The 12,869-nt window shown below is 40.5% G+C and overlaps 1 pseudogene; it reads right to left on the bottom strand.

Annotated features, from left to right (window-relative positions):
• Positions 1-580: 580 nt before the first annotated feature.
• Positions 581-2,711, bottom strand: LOC125896803 (neoverrucotoxin subunit alpha-like; annotated as a pseudogene).
• Positions 2,712-12,869: the final 10,158 nt, after the last annotated feature.

Genomic DNA, 12,869 nt, shown 5'->3' with positions numbered 1-12,869 from the left:
GTGCTTAACATCCAACAAAATGGCGTTAACAATGACTCATTCATCAGAGAGGTTAAGTCATTAATTGAACCTGAGGTCAGGGTTAAGGCATAGACTTGCCCTTAACAGGAAAACAGAGACCATGGAGATTTCCTGAAAAAACAAAATGATTCCTCTTGTGTTCTGAAAAGATAACTCTTATACAATACTGCAAAAAAAAGAGAACAAATGGTGTAAAAACAAAATAAGCACTTTAGCTACTGTATGTCATAATATAATCAACATGATAAATTCAACAAAAACAAGTACATCTTTTTTTTCCTCTTAATTACTCTATCTTTAAGTATTAGGAATTAGAACAGAAAGTAAAGCAATTACAAATATATCTGCAATATACCAACTGAAGCTGATTGTGAATCTGTGAAGCACAAACAAGTTTTTAGAAAAAGGCTGTGTTTGGAGTCAACCAATCTCATAAACAATTTTATACGCAGTAGCTTTATTGCATCATGTCCTGTCCTGTTCCCTCTGGATTTGAATGCATTTTTGAAATTTGTGAACCATGTTCAAGCTATCAAGTTTTTGTCATTCATTTCTCTTATCAAATTGGACACAGGTAAGCATAGTTGGACCTATTATAAGCCCAGAGGCCTGGATAAACAGGCTCAGTGAATGTGGCTGTAAAGGTGTAGAGGTGATGTAATGTGTTGTACGAGACTTTGTAGAAGGACAGAGTGCCACCAGGCCAGTCCAGATACACCCCAACTCTGCTGCAGCCATCACAGGGAAAATCACTTTCCCAAGCCAAACCACAATGCCATGCCTTAAGTTTGTGTTTTCCATGTTCCAAAAATTGGCCAAAAGCCCATGATTTGCAATTACGTCCAAGCTCACTCTCTGGCCCACCTCCTTTTCTTTTAACTCCCATGTACCCTGCAATTATATAAACAGATTCATGGGAACCAGGACTCCACTCTACCTCCCAATAATGGCACTTATTTAACCCCTCTCTGCACAACACTTGAGTATGTGTATCAAACCTCTCTGGGTGATCAGGATAGTATTGCCATGATCCACATTCTGCCATCTTGTCTCCCCTAGACAAAATGAGGTAGCTGTTTGCAGTGTTTGGGTTCAGCGTAAGATTACAGGCATCTGATAGAGAGACCAAAACAAATTGTATTATTAGTCATTTTTGATGGTCAAACAGGTTTTTGGAAAGTGATTAGTACAGCTCAAAAAATCATGAAAAATTACTTACACACAATCAAAGCTCGTCTGTCTGTGATGGTCTCCACAGGGGGGATTGAGAAATCATCAGTGACCAGAATGCCATTTTTGTAATGGTAGATGGTGGCACCTGTGTATTTCTTATTTGCAATGAATGCTACAAGGAAACAGAATCTGTTGTTCCTTGATGCTTTGGCATTATGGAAAACTTTGGCTTTCTTTCTCATTTTTATGAGAACTTCATCTGAGAAGTACCACTGGACTTCATTGGTACTTCCTAATTTAGGTGCATCCAAGAATGTGGCCATCTCATCAAGGTAGGTATCACCTCTCTCCAATGAGGTGAAAACAAAGCACAGAACATCCTCTACACCAGGATCGAGAACCTGTCTATCCAGCTCTGACTGATTTGGTATGGTGCTTTCTTCCTTCATGTCACAAGTATTTAGCAAGGACCTGATGATGTTGATCTCTCTCTTTTTATGATCCAGCCACTTGCTTAGTTTTTCATGACTGAATGGCGACTTGTTTCTGTCTTCAAAGAGTTTTTCTACTGAGCTCTCATCTTCTTTACCTTCCCGGAGTGAGGGAAGACTCTGTGCCATGGTCTGACGGATGTTGGATTCATAATAACCACACAATTTCTGGAAGGTGAGAAACTCTTCTTGCATCTGTGGTACATTCTTAACCACTTTGTCTTGCAGGTTATCATTGCATCTCATTCCTATTTCCCTTAAATCTTCTAGAGCATCCTACGCCTTTCTTACTAGTCCAACACTGATCTCTCTTGTCAGCTCAGAGGCATTGGCATCCAGATTCTTCAGTGACATCAGCCAGACCTTCAGTGGGACAGCATTCTTTCCATTTTCTCCCAGCAGCTTTGGGAGTTGTGCGTAGGTATTCACTGCCTGTTCAAATGTTGTAGGGTTTCTTTCAAGAATAAAGTCTCCGTAGAATTTGCAGGAGAATTTCTGAATCAGGGCTTTTTCTTTCTCGTCCAGCTTGATGTCAACTTTCCCTGCAAAATCAAATGTGGGGATCTTCTTTATCACAGCTTCCATGCTGCCCTGTACCTCCTGAACCTTGCTGGCTTCCAACTTCTCACTGTCAAACACAAAGAAAGAATTTGCCCCATAAAATATGCCAGTGACCACATGTGTTGCCAAGCCATTCTTTATAACATCCATCTGTTTGGTTTTAATTTCAAGGTGAGTCACTGACAGCTCTTTGAAATTGGTGGTAGCTTTATACTGACACGTCACTCTGCTCTGATTGTTGCATTTCCTCTGATCATTCAGATACTTGGCAGATCCTCCAACTTCAATCAGTCCACAGAGGAAACTGGCCCTCAGCGAAGCTTCAACATCCAGTAGACAGGACTTTTCCTCTATAGCATCAGATGCAGAAATCTGAAATGTACTGCCTTGATGAGAGCTTTCACTAACATGGGCATTGAGAGTTTTCTCATCCCACAATGTGAGACCTGCAGGAAATGAAAACATTCAGCAATCTGTTAGAGCAAGGAAGCCAAGACATCCAAAACATTCTGATAAGCAACTGTAGCATATACAACTAACCTGTATTTCTATAGAAAGAAAATGGTCAGAAAAGTGTGTGTCTTTCATATGTGTGTTTTTATGCTTTTAGTCAATTTTCTCCAAACTAACTAACTAAGTGCTTATATGTTTGACTCTAAAGGCTGCCAAAATGTAGGTGGCCTACACAGCAGAGCATATCCTGATGCAGATGTAGGACTGAAGCTACCATTGCTGCTCTGCTAATGTACTACTTTCAAGATGCAGCCTGAGACTGAGGCTGATTTCATGAAGGAAGCTGAGGCATCAGCAGCACCTGCTATTCCTCAAACAATACCTGCCTCTTCAGCTACAAAATGAAGAGCTGACAAAGACGAAACCAATGGTCGTAATTGTGAAAAATGTTTTTCTATGTTGGAGTGAAAGATTCTTCATACTGGATGAAGTACCTCTCCCTGTCTCAAGAAACAAACCGAGGTAAATTAGGACAACATCCCTTTCTTATCATCATCTTATCAGTAAGCCTGTTTAGATATCTGCCTATCGTGATGGCTATATAACATTAATGGGCCTTATTCACAGACCAATTAAAAAAAAAAAAGACATTTTTGTTAAAACGCACTTATGCAGTTTTCACAAAAAAATTGTCATTCATCAGTGTTATGTGATTTGGGATTTGTTCTTAGATAACAACAGAATCAAGGCACACTTAAGGGTACTCTTACGGACATTTAAAGCTGACATGTATGTGAAAAATAATTGTTTTTGCATTTACGTCAATTCTACAGATGTATATCACAGAATTGATATATTTTTTTTTAAAATTGTATAATTTATTATGTTTTTTAATAATTTTGAATATTTTAGAAAAGCATTTAAGTTTTAAAATAAACACTATACTAATATCAATTCACATCTGTTATGTTAATGGCAATCTACTAATTAGTGATAGATTTACCCTAGAAAATCATCTTCTCTACATCTCTTTCTGTCTTTTTCTAGGCACGCACACACATGTACTCCTTGGAAAAGATCATGGTGCTCATCTCTGTCCCCAGTCCTGACAGCTGTGCTACCATAATGCATAAAGTGTGCAGTTTGCGGGTCAGGTGGTTGATTAATATGTATTTTTAGCATCTCATCTCTCATCTTTTGTGTTTTAATTTATATCCACTCCTGACACTACTGAATATGACATCTTGTTTAGCGTTCAGTCTCTGCAGGAGTACCTTCACTTCAAAACTTGTTGTGTGCACACAGCCCTGCACTCTCATGCCATTTTATGGGGATTTGTGGGGCATTTACCTATGCTATTAAGGATTTCAACTAACGAGGACAATGGGATTCAACATTATGAACACACAGGTGCAAACAAATTTGCCATTTAAGAGCACACAATTAATCTGATGAAAACTTTTCTTGGGACCTTTCTTTTCAAATTTAAGAAGTTTTACTGACTCCAAGTTTTATTTTATTTTATTTTTTCAATTTTTGCGTTGCTGATGACATTCCAATCATAGATATAACCACTGAATGTTGTCAAAATTCATCCTGAAACACTTTTGCTGGCATAGGCTGCCGGCCAAGTTTGTTTTGATTAATTCCATCAAAATGCAATAGTTGTACAGGGCCATATATGAGACTCGGAAGTAGATGTACCTTATTAATCAAAGTTAAGACCATTTAAGAACGTGAAACAATGATTACATGAGGGGCACAAAAATTAGTCGATACACATTATTATTATGGTTTTTTTTTTTAAAGATTATTTTTATTGGCTTTTGGCCTTTATTAACAGGACAGAGGGTGAAATGGGGAGACAGAGAGAGAGTGGGGACTGACATGCAGCAAAGGGCCGCGAGCCGGATTCAAACCCGCAGCCGCTGCAGCGAGGCAATGCCTCTATACATGGGGCACCGGCACTATCCACTATTCTACCAACACTCCCGACTTTTGAGATTGGGCAAAGTTTATATATACTGAACAAAAATATAAACACAACACTTTTGTTTTTGCTCCCATTTTTCATGAGCTGAACTCAAAGATCTAAAACATTTTCTATATACACAAAAGACCATTTCCCTGAAACATTGTTCACAAATCTGTCTAAATCTGTGTTAGTGAGCACTTCTCCTTTGCCCAGATAATCCATCCCACTTCACAGGTGTGGCATATCAAGATGCTGATTAGACAGCATGAATATTGCACAGGTGTGCCTTAGGCTGGCCACAATAAAAGGCCACTCTGAAATGTGCAGTTTTGCTTTATTGGGGGTGTCTGGGGGGGTCAGAAAACCAGTCAGTATCTGGTTTGAACACCATTTGCCTCACGCAGTGCAACACATCTCCTTCGCATAGAGTTGATCAGGTTGTTGATTGTGGCCTGTGGAATGTTGGTCCACTCCTCTTCAATGCCTGTGCAAAGTTGCTGGATATTGGCAGGAACTGGAACACGCTGTCGCATATGCTGATCCAGAGCATCCCAAACATGCTCAGTGGGTGACATGTCCAGTGAGTATGCTGGTCATGCAAGAACTGGGATGTTTTCAGCTTCCAGGAATTGTGTACAGATCCCTGCAACATGGGGCTGTGCATTATCATGCTGCAACATGAGGTGATGGTCGTGGATGAATGGCACAACAATGGGCCTCAGGATCTCGTCACGGTATCTCTGTGCATTCAAAATGCCATCAATAAAATGCACCTGTGTTCGTTGTCCATAACATACGCCTGCCCATACCATAACCCCACCGCCACCATGGGCCACTCGATCCACAACGTTGACATCAGCAAACCGCTCACCCACACGACGCCACACACGCTGTCTGCCATCTGCTCTGGACAGTGAAAACCGGGATTCATCCGTGAAGAGAACACCTCTCCAACTACGAACTGCAGTCAGGTCGAGACCCCGATGAGGATGACGAGCATGCAGATGAGCTTCCCTGAGACGGTTTCTGACAGTTTGTGCAGAAATTCATTGGTTATGCAAACCGATTGTTGCAGCAGCTGTCTGGGTGGCTGGTCTCAGACGATCTTGGAGGTGAACACGCTGGATGTGGAGGTCCTGGGCTGGTGCGGTTACACGTAGTCTGCGGTTGTGAGGCTGGTTGGATGTACTGCCAAATTGTCTGAAACGCCTTTGGAGATGGCTTATGGTAGAGAAATGAACATTCAATTCATGGGCAACAGCTCTGGTGGACATTCCTGCAGTCAGCATGCCAATTGCACGCTCCCTCAAAACTTGCAACATCTGTGGCATTGTGCTGTGTGATAAAACTGAACATTTTAGAGTGGCCTTTTATTGTGGCCAGCCTAAGGCACACCTGTGCTATAATCATGCTGTCTAATCAGCATCTTGATATGCCACACCTGTGAGGTGGGATGGATTATCTCGGCAAAGGAGAAGTGCTCATTAACGCAGATTTAGACAGATTTGTGAACAATATTTGAGGGAAATGGTCTTTTGTGTGTATAGAAAATGTTTTAGATCTTTGAGTTCAGCTCATGAAAAATGGGAGCAAAAACAAAAGTGTTGCGTTTATATTTTTGTTCAGTGTATTAAACATTAGTTGCGGGCTGTTAGTTTTGTTGAGTAGCTTTCAAGTTGTTGTGTCTGTGGAGCAGAACATGCATCTATCTGCTACAGGTGTACAGAGACATCCTCATCTGTATCTGTTATTTCTCATTATTATTTGTCTCTGTTACTAAATGAAATCTAGTTAAATCATCAAATGTTATATTTTCTAGCCTGATATTCATTGTCAATAAAATTGCAAAAAAATATATTGGCAGATAGTTATTTATGAAATATATTTCCACATCCTCATACTGTAATTTTCGATTCTCATTCCTATCTTAATATCATTTTTTTAATCTTAACTAAGTTTCACGGAAATCCAAATAAGCCAATATTAAGCACATAAATAAATATGTGATTGTTTTCATCCGGAAAAAAAAGTGAAAATTAATATATGAATATATAAATAAATGTAAATTTGAGCATATAAATAAGTCAATAAACACATTATTTAAAAGGAATGTCTTCAAAGGACTGCTTCCATTTATTTCAGGGGACATTATTATTTTATAATGCCACATTTATGTCCCAGCTCCTTTATTTATATATTTTTAATTGAATAAATCAAAATGTCAGCACTCACAAATATCATATATCAGTCTTTTAATGACGCACAGCAGTGTCAAGAACGGAAGCGTTTCAGCACTTGGCTCTCCTCAGCGTTTAACGCTGTTTATGATTTTTGGGTCAGCACCCGGTGTTTTTCGGACTGTGAGTCGAGCACGCCAGTTCTTTTTGTTTTGTACATTTTTAATTTCTGTTTAAAAAAAAAATAATTATGAAATACTTGGTAAGGTGCTAGTACGTTTCTTTCAAATGAAGGAAGCTAAGGCATACAACTAAAAACTACATGTTATAAGCTTAATGTTCATGTTTAATTTGCACAGGTTTGCAAGAAATCCAGTTGCTGCATGATTTTGTCTTGCTACTGACACACACGATGCTAATATCTATGGTACCCAAAGATATATATGTACTTTTACTTATGATATACTAGCTCTTTGAGACATAATTCATACTTGGTTTCACATGTAACATCATACTCTCAAACATACACCACTATAGTCTTACACAAACACTACTACTGTATACCCTCAGTGCACAATCATACTCTTATACATATTCACGGTCGCACATTCCTCAGCCGCCATTTCCACTTTGAAAAGTGGTCCCTCCCCTTCCGCTACGTAGCCAAGATGGTGACCACTGAGGGCGAGAAGTGTCCATAGTTCCACACTCAACTTCTTGACCATTTTGAGTGCACCATTCAGGTACTCATAGTGCACTGCATTTTTGTGTAAGTACAGTATGCGATTGATTTTGCGATGAGACAGAGCTTTAGTCTTAATCTGAACTCTGGGCTGACTAACTCTGGGATGGAAAATTCTGAGTTTTTGGTTTCAATCAATCAATCAATTTTATTTATAAAGCCCAATATCACAAATCACAATTTGCCTCACAGGGCTTTACAGCATACGACATCCCTCTGTCCTTAAGACCCTCACAGCGGATAAGGAAAAACTCCCCAAAAAAAACCCTTTAACGGGGGAAAAAAAACGGTAGAAACCTCAGGAAGAGCAACTGAGGAGGGATCCCTCTTCCATGACGGACAGACGTGCAATAGATGTCGTACAGAACAGATCAACATGATAAATTAACAGTAATCCATATGACACAGGGGGAGAGAGAGAGAGAGAGAGAGGGAGAGAGAGAGAGAGAGAGATGCAGGTAATGACAGTATCTTACAACAACATTAATGAAAGTAATAATATTATAGTTATAGTTCTGGTTACTGCGGTACAATATGTTGAAAGTATGTATTAATACCTGGCAGTATACATGTGTGACAATAATCATATGTGTATAATAACAGAAGAAGTATGACTAATGACTAATGATGGCAGCAGCAGCAGGAGGCATCTGGCGGGACCACGGCAGCAGCACAACCACACACGTCACGCTGTCCGGGCACCGCTGTGATATGAGTTAATCTGAGAGACAGTGGAGCACAAAGGCTCCGGAGAAGAAGCCGAGTTAGTGACATCCAGAATGGCCGGGTTAGCTAGATGCAGTAATAGGATACGAGAGAGAGAGAGAGAGAGAGAAGGAGAGAAGGGGCCCGGTGTATTATAGAGGGGTCCTCCAGCAGACTAGGCCTAAGTCAGCCTAACTAAGGGCTGGTACAGGACAAGCCTGAGCCAGCCCTAACTATAAGCTTTATCAAAGAGGAAAGTCTTAAGTCTAGTCTTAAATGTGGAGACGGTGTCTGCCTCCCGGACCGTAACAGGAAGATGATTCCACAGGAGAGGAGCCTGATAGCTAAAGGCTCTGGCTCCTGATCTACTTTTGGAGACTTTAGGGACCACGAGTAACCCTGCGTTCTCAGAGCGCAGTGTTCTGGTGGGATAATATGGCACTATGAGCTCTCTAAGAAATGACGGAGCTTGACCATTTAGAGCTTTATAAGTTAACAGTAGGATTTTAAATTCAATTCTGGATTTTACAGGGAGCCAGTGCAGAGAAGCTAAAACAGGAGAGATATGATTGCGTTTCTTAGTTCCTGTTAGTACACGTGCTGCTGCATTCTGAATTAGCTGGAGAGTTTTTAAGGACTTACTAGAGCTACCTGATAATAGAGAGTTACAATAATCCAGCCTTGAGGTAACAAAAGCGTGGACCAATTTTTCTGCATCTTTTCGGGTCAGGATAGGCCTAATTTTCGCAATATTACGCAGGTGAAAAAATGCAGTCCGTGAGGTTTGCTTTAAATGAGAATTAAAAGACAAATCTTGATCAAATGTTACTCCGAGGTTTCTTACGGTAGTGGCAGGGGCCAGAGCAATGCCATCTAGAGAAACTATGTCATCAGATAAAGAGTCTCTGAGTTGTTTGGGGCCAAGAACAATAACTTCAGTTTTGTCTGAATTTAACATCAGGAAATTGGTGCTCATCCAAGTTTTTATGTCTTTAAGGCAATTATGGAGTTTAGTTAATTGATTGCTTTCTTCTGGCTTCATTGATAAATACAACTGAGTATCATCCGCATAACAATGGAAATTTATAGAGTGATTTCTAATGATGTTACCTAAAGGAAGCATATATAGAGTAAACAGGATTGGTCCGAGCACAGAACCTGCGGAACTCCAAAACAAACTTTAGTACGTAAGGATGGTTCATTGCGAACGTCAACAAATTGAAAACGATCAGATAAATAAGATTTAAACCAGCTTAGTGCTGAACCTTTTAAGCCAATTAAGTGATCCAGTCTCTGCAGCAGAATTTGATGGTCAATTGTGTCAAACGCCGCACTAAGATCTAATAAAACAAGTACAGAGACGAGTCCTTTGTCTGAAGCAATCAGAAGGTCATTTGTAATTTTAACTAGAGCTGTCTCAGTGCTATGATGCACTCTAAATCCTGACTGAAATTCCTCAAATAAATTATTATCCTGGAGAAAATCACACAGCTGGTCTGCGACTACTTTCTCAAGGATCTTTGACATAAAGGGAAGATTAGATATTGGTCTATAGTTGGCTAACACCTCTGGATCCAGGAGGGCTTTTTAGTAGAGGTTTAATTACAGCTATCTTAAAAGACTGTGGTACATAGCCTGTTAATAAGGATATATTGATCATATCTAATATATGAGTGTTAACTAAAGGAAAGACCTCCTTAAGTAGCCTAGTTGGGATGGGGTCTAAGAGACACGTTGATGATTTGGATGAAGAAATCACTGCAGTCAATTCTTGAAGAGAAATTGGGGAGAAACAATCTAAATATATATTAGATTTTACAGCTGTGTTTGAGGTTAGATAGGTACTATCTGAGGGCAGGAGGTCATGAAATTTGCCTCTAATAGTTAGAATTTTGTCATTAAAAAAGCTCATAAAATCATTACTGCTAAGGGCTAAAGGAATACAAGGCTCAATAGAGCTTTGACTCTCAGTTAGCCTGGCTACAGTGCTGAAAAGAAACCTGGGGTTGTTCTTATTGTCTTCTATTAGAGCTGAGTAATAGTTTGCTCTGGCATTGCGGAGGTCTTATAAGTTTTGAGACTGTCTGTCCAGATTAAACGAGATTCTTCCAGTTTGGTTAATCGCCAATTCCTTTCAAATTTTCGCGATATTTGTTTTAACTTACGGGTTTGAGAGTTATACCAAGGAGCGAACTTTCTTTGCTTTTTTAACTTCTTTATAAGAGGAGCTACAGAGTCGGCGTTGTTCGTAGCGAGCCTACGGTGCTATCAACAAAATGATCAATTCGGGAGAGGTTAAAGTCGGCACGGAAACCTCTGTTACTGAAGGTATTGGTATTGAATTTAACGAAGTAATCTTTTCCTTAAGTTTTGCGACAGCACTATCTGATAAAGATCTAGTATAGTAACTGTTGCTGAGTGGCGTGTAATCAAGTAAAAGAAATCAAAAGTAATCAGATAATGATCCGATAGCGAGGATTCTGTGGAAAGACTTTTAGGTTATCAATTTCAATTCCATACGTCAGAACTAGATCAAGGGTATGGTTAAAACAATGAGTAGGTTCATGTACACCCTGACTGAAGCCAATGGAGTCTAATAATGAGATAAACGCGGTAGCCAGGGAGTCATTATCAACGTCGACATGAATGTTAAAATCGCCTACAATAATAACTTTATCTGATTTAAGAACTAAACTGGATAAAAACTCTGAGAATTCAGATAAAAATTCAGAATACGGGCCAGGAGCACGGTACACTATAACAAATAAAAGTGGCTGCGAGGTTTTCCAGGTCGGATGTAAAAGACTAAGAACGAGGCTTTCAAATGAATTATAATCTAGTTTAGGTTTAGGGCTGATTAACAGACTAGAGTTAAAAATGGCTGCAACTCCCCCTCCTCGGCCGCTGCCTCGAGGAATGTGGGTATTATTATGACTGGGAGGAGTGGACTCATTTAGACTGACATATTCATCTTGACACAGCCAGGTTTCAGTGAGACTGAGTAAATCAATATGATTATCTGATATTAATTCGTTTACTAACACTGCTTTAGACGATAGAGACCTGATATTTAACAGTCCGCATTTAATTCTCCTGTTTTGTCTTTCTGTCACAGAAGAGGTTTTAATTTTTATGAGGTTGTTATGCACAACTCCTCTTTGTTTAATTTTAGATTTAGATAATTTAGGCGGTCGGGGGACAGACACTGTTTGTATAAAACTATTAAAACTATGGCTGGGTAACTGAACTAGAAGCTCAGAGAGGCGTTTAGGACTGCGACTCTGAGTCCTGGTCTCAACTCTGGGTTGTCAGGGATTTAAATTACTAATAAAGTTTGCCAGGTTCCTAGAAATGAGAGCAGCTCCATCCAAAGTGGGATGAATGCCGTCTCTCCTAATAAGACCAGGTTTTCCCCAGAAAGTTTGCCAGTTATTAACGAAACCCACATCGTTTGCTGGACACCACCTGGACAGCCAGCGGTTAAATGATGACATGCGGCTAAACATGTCATCACTGGTCAGATTTGGGAGGGGTCCAGAGAAAACTACAGAGTCTGACATCGTTTTTGCGTATTCACACACCGAAGCAATATTAATTTTAGTGACCTCCGATTGGCGTAAGCGGGTGTCATTGACGCCGACGTGATTAACAATCTTACTGAATCTACGTTTAGCTTTAGCCAGCAGCTTTAAATTTGATTCAGTGTCGCCCGCTCTGGCCCCAGGGATACATTTGACTATGGCCGCTGGTGTTGCTAACTTCACGTTTCTCAGAATAGAGCTGCCAATAACCAGAGTTTTATCCTCAGCGGGTGTGTCGCTGAGTGGGAAAAGCGGTTGGAAACGTGAACAGGCTGGTGGTGAGCCGTGGGCTTCGGCTTGGAGCTGTGCTTCTGGCGAATCAGTAGAACCCAACCTCCCGGCTGAACGGGAGTTACCGGAGGACAGTTAGCAGAGGCTAAGGCTATGCTATGTGGCTCCGCACCGGCTACAGGGGGCTGGCTAACTACCGCAGCTACTGAATGGTTTTCCATGGTGCAGAGCCGCGCTTCTAATTCACTAAGCCTCGCCTCCAACGCAGCAAATAAGCTACACTTGTTACAATTACCACTGTCACTAAAGGAGGCAGAGGCATAACTGAACATTTGACACATCGAGCAACAGAGAGCAGGAGAAGGAGAAGTCATGGCTAAGCTAATGTAGCTAACAAGGCTAAGAGCGTGCAAACAACAGCTAAGAGATTAGCGAGAAAGTCGTAGAAAGGAGGAGAGCTATAGGTGCTTAAACAGAACCAGTGTGGGTTATGACTTGAAGTAGACGTTAAAGCAACTGAGGTGAGAAAGCAGGCAAGTGGAATTCACCAGAGCAGTACAGAGACGCTGTCACAGAAACACCGGAAATGACACAACTCGCTTACCGCAATACGTCAGCACGTATTGGTTTCAGGTATTTGGTTTCAGAACAGCTATTCTGAGTCAGTTCAATCAACTATGGATTCATCCCAACACCTGATCTTACATCCACGTTTCCCTCACTTGCATCTCTTCCTCACGTCTTAGCTCAGCCCACGTA

Source organism: Epinephelus fuscoguttatus, linkage group LG11 (genome assembly GCF_011397635.1).
Source record: "Epinephelus fuscoguttatus linkage group LG11, E.fuscoguttatus.final_Chr_v1".
Lineage (NCBI taxonomy): Eukaryota > Metazoa > Chordata > Actinopteri > Perciformes > Serranidae > Epinephelus > Epinephelus fuscoguttatus.
The sequence above is the reverse complement of the archived record's forward strand: the minus strand, read 5'-3'. Positions and strand labels throughout refer to the sequence as shown.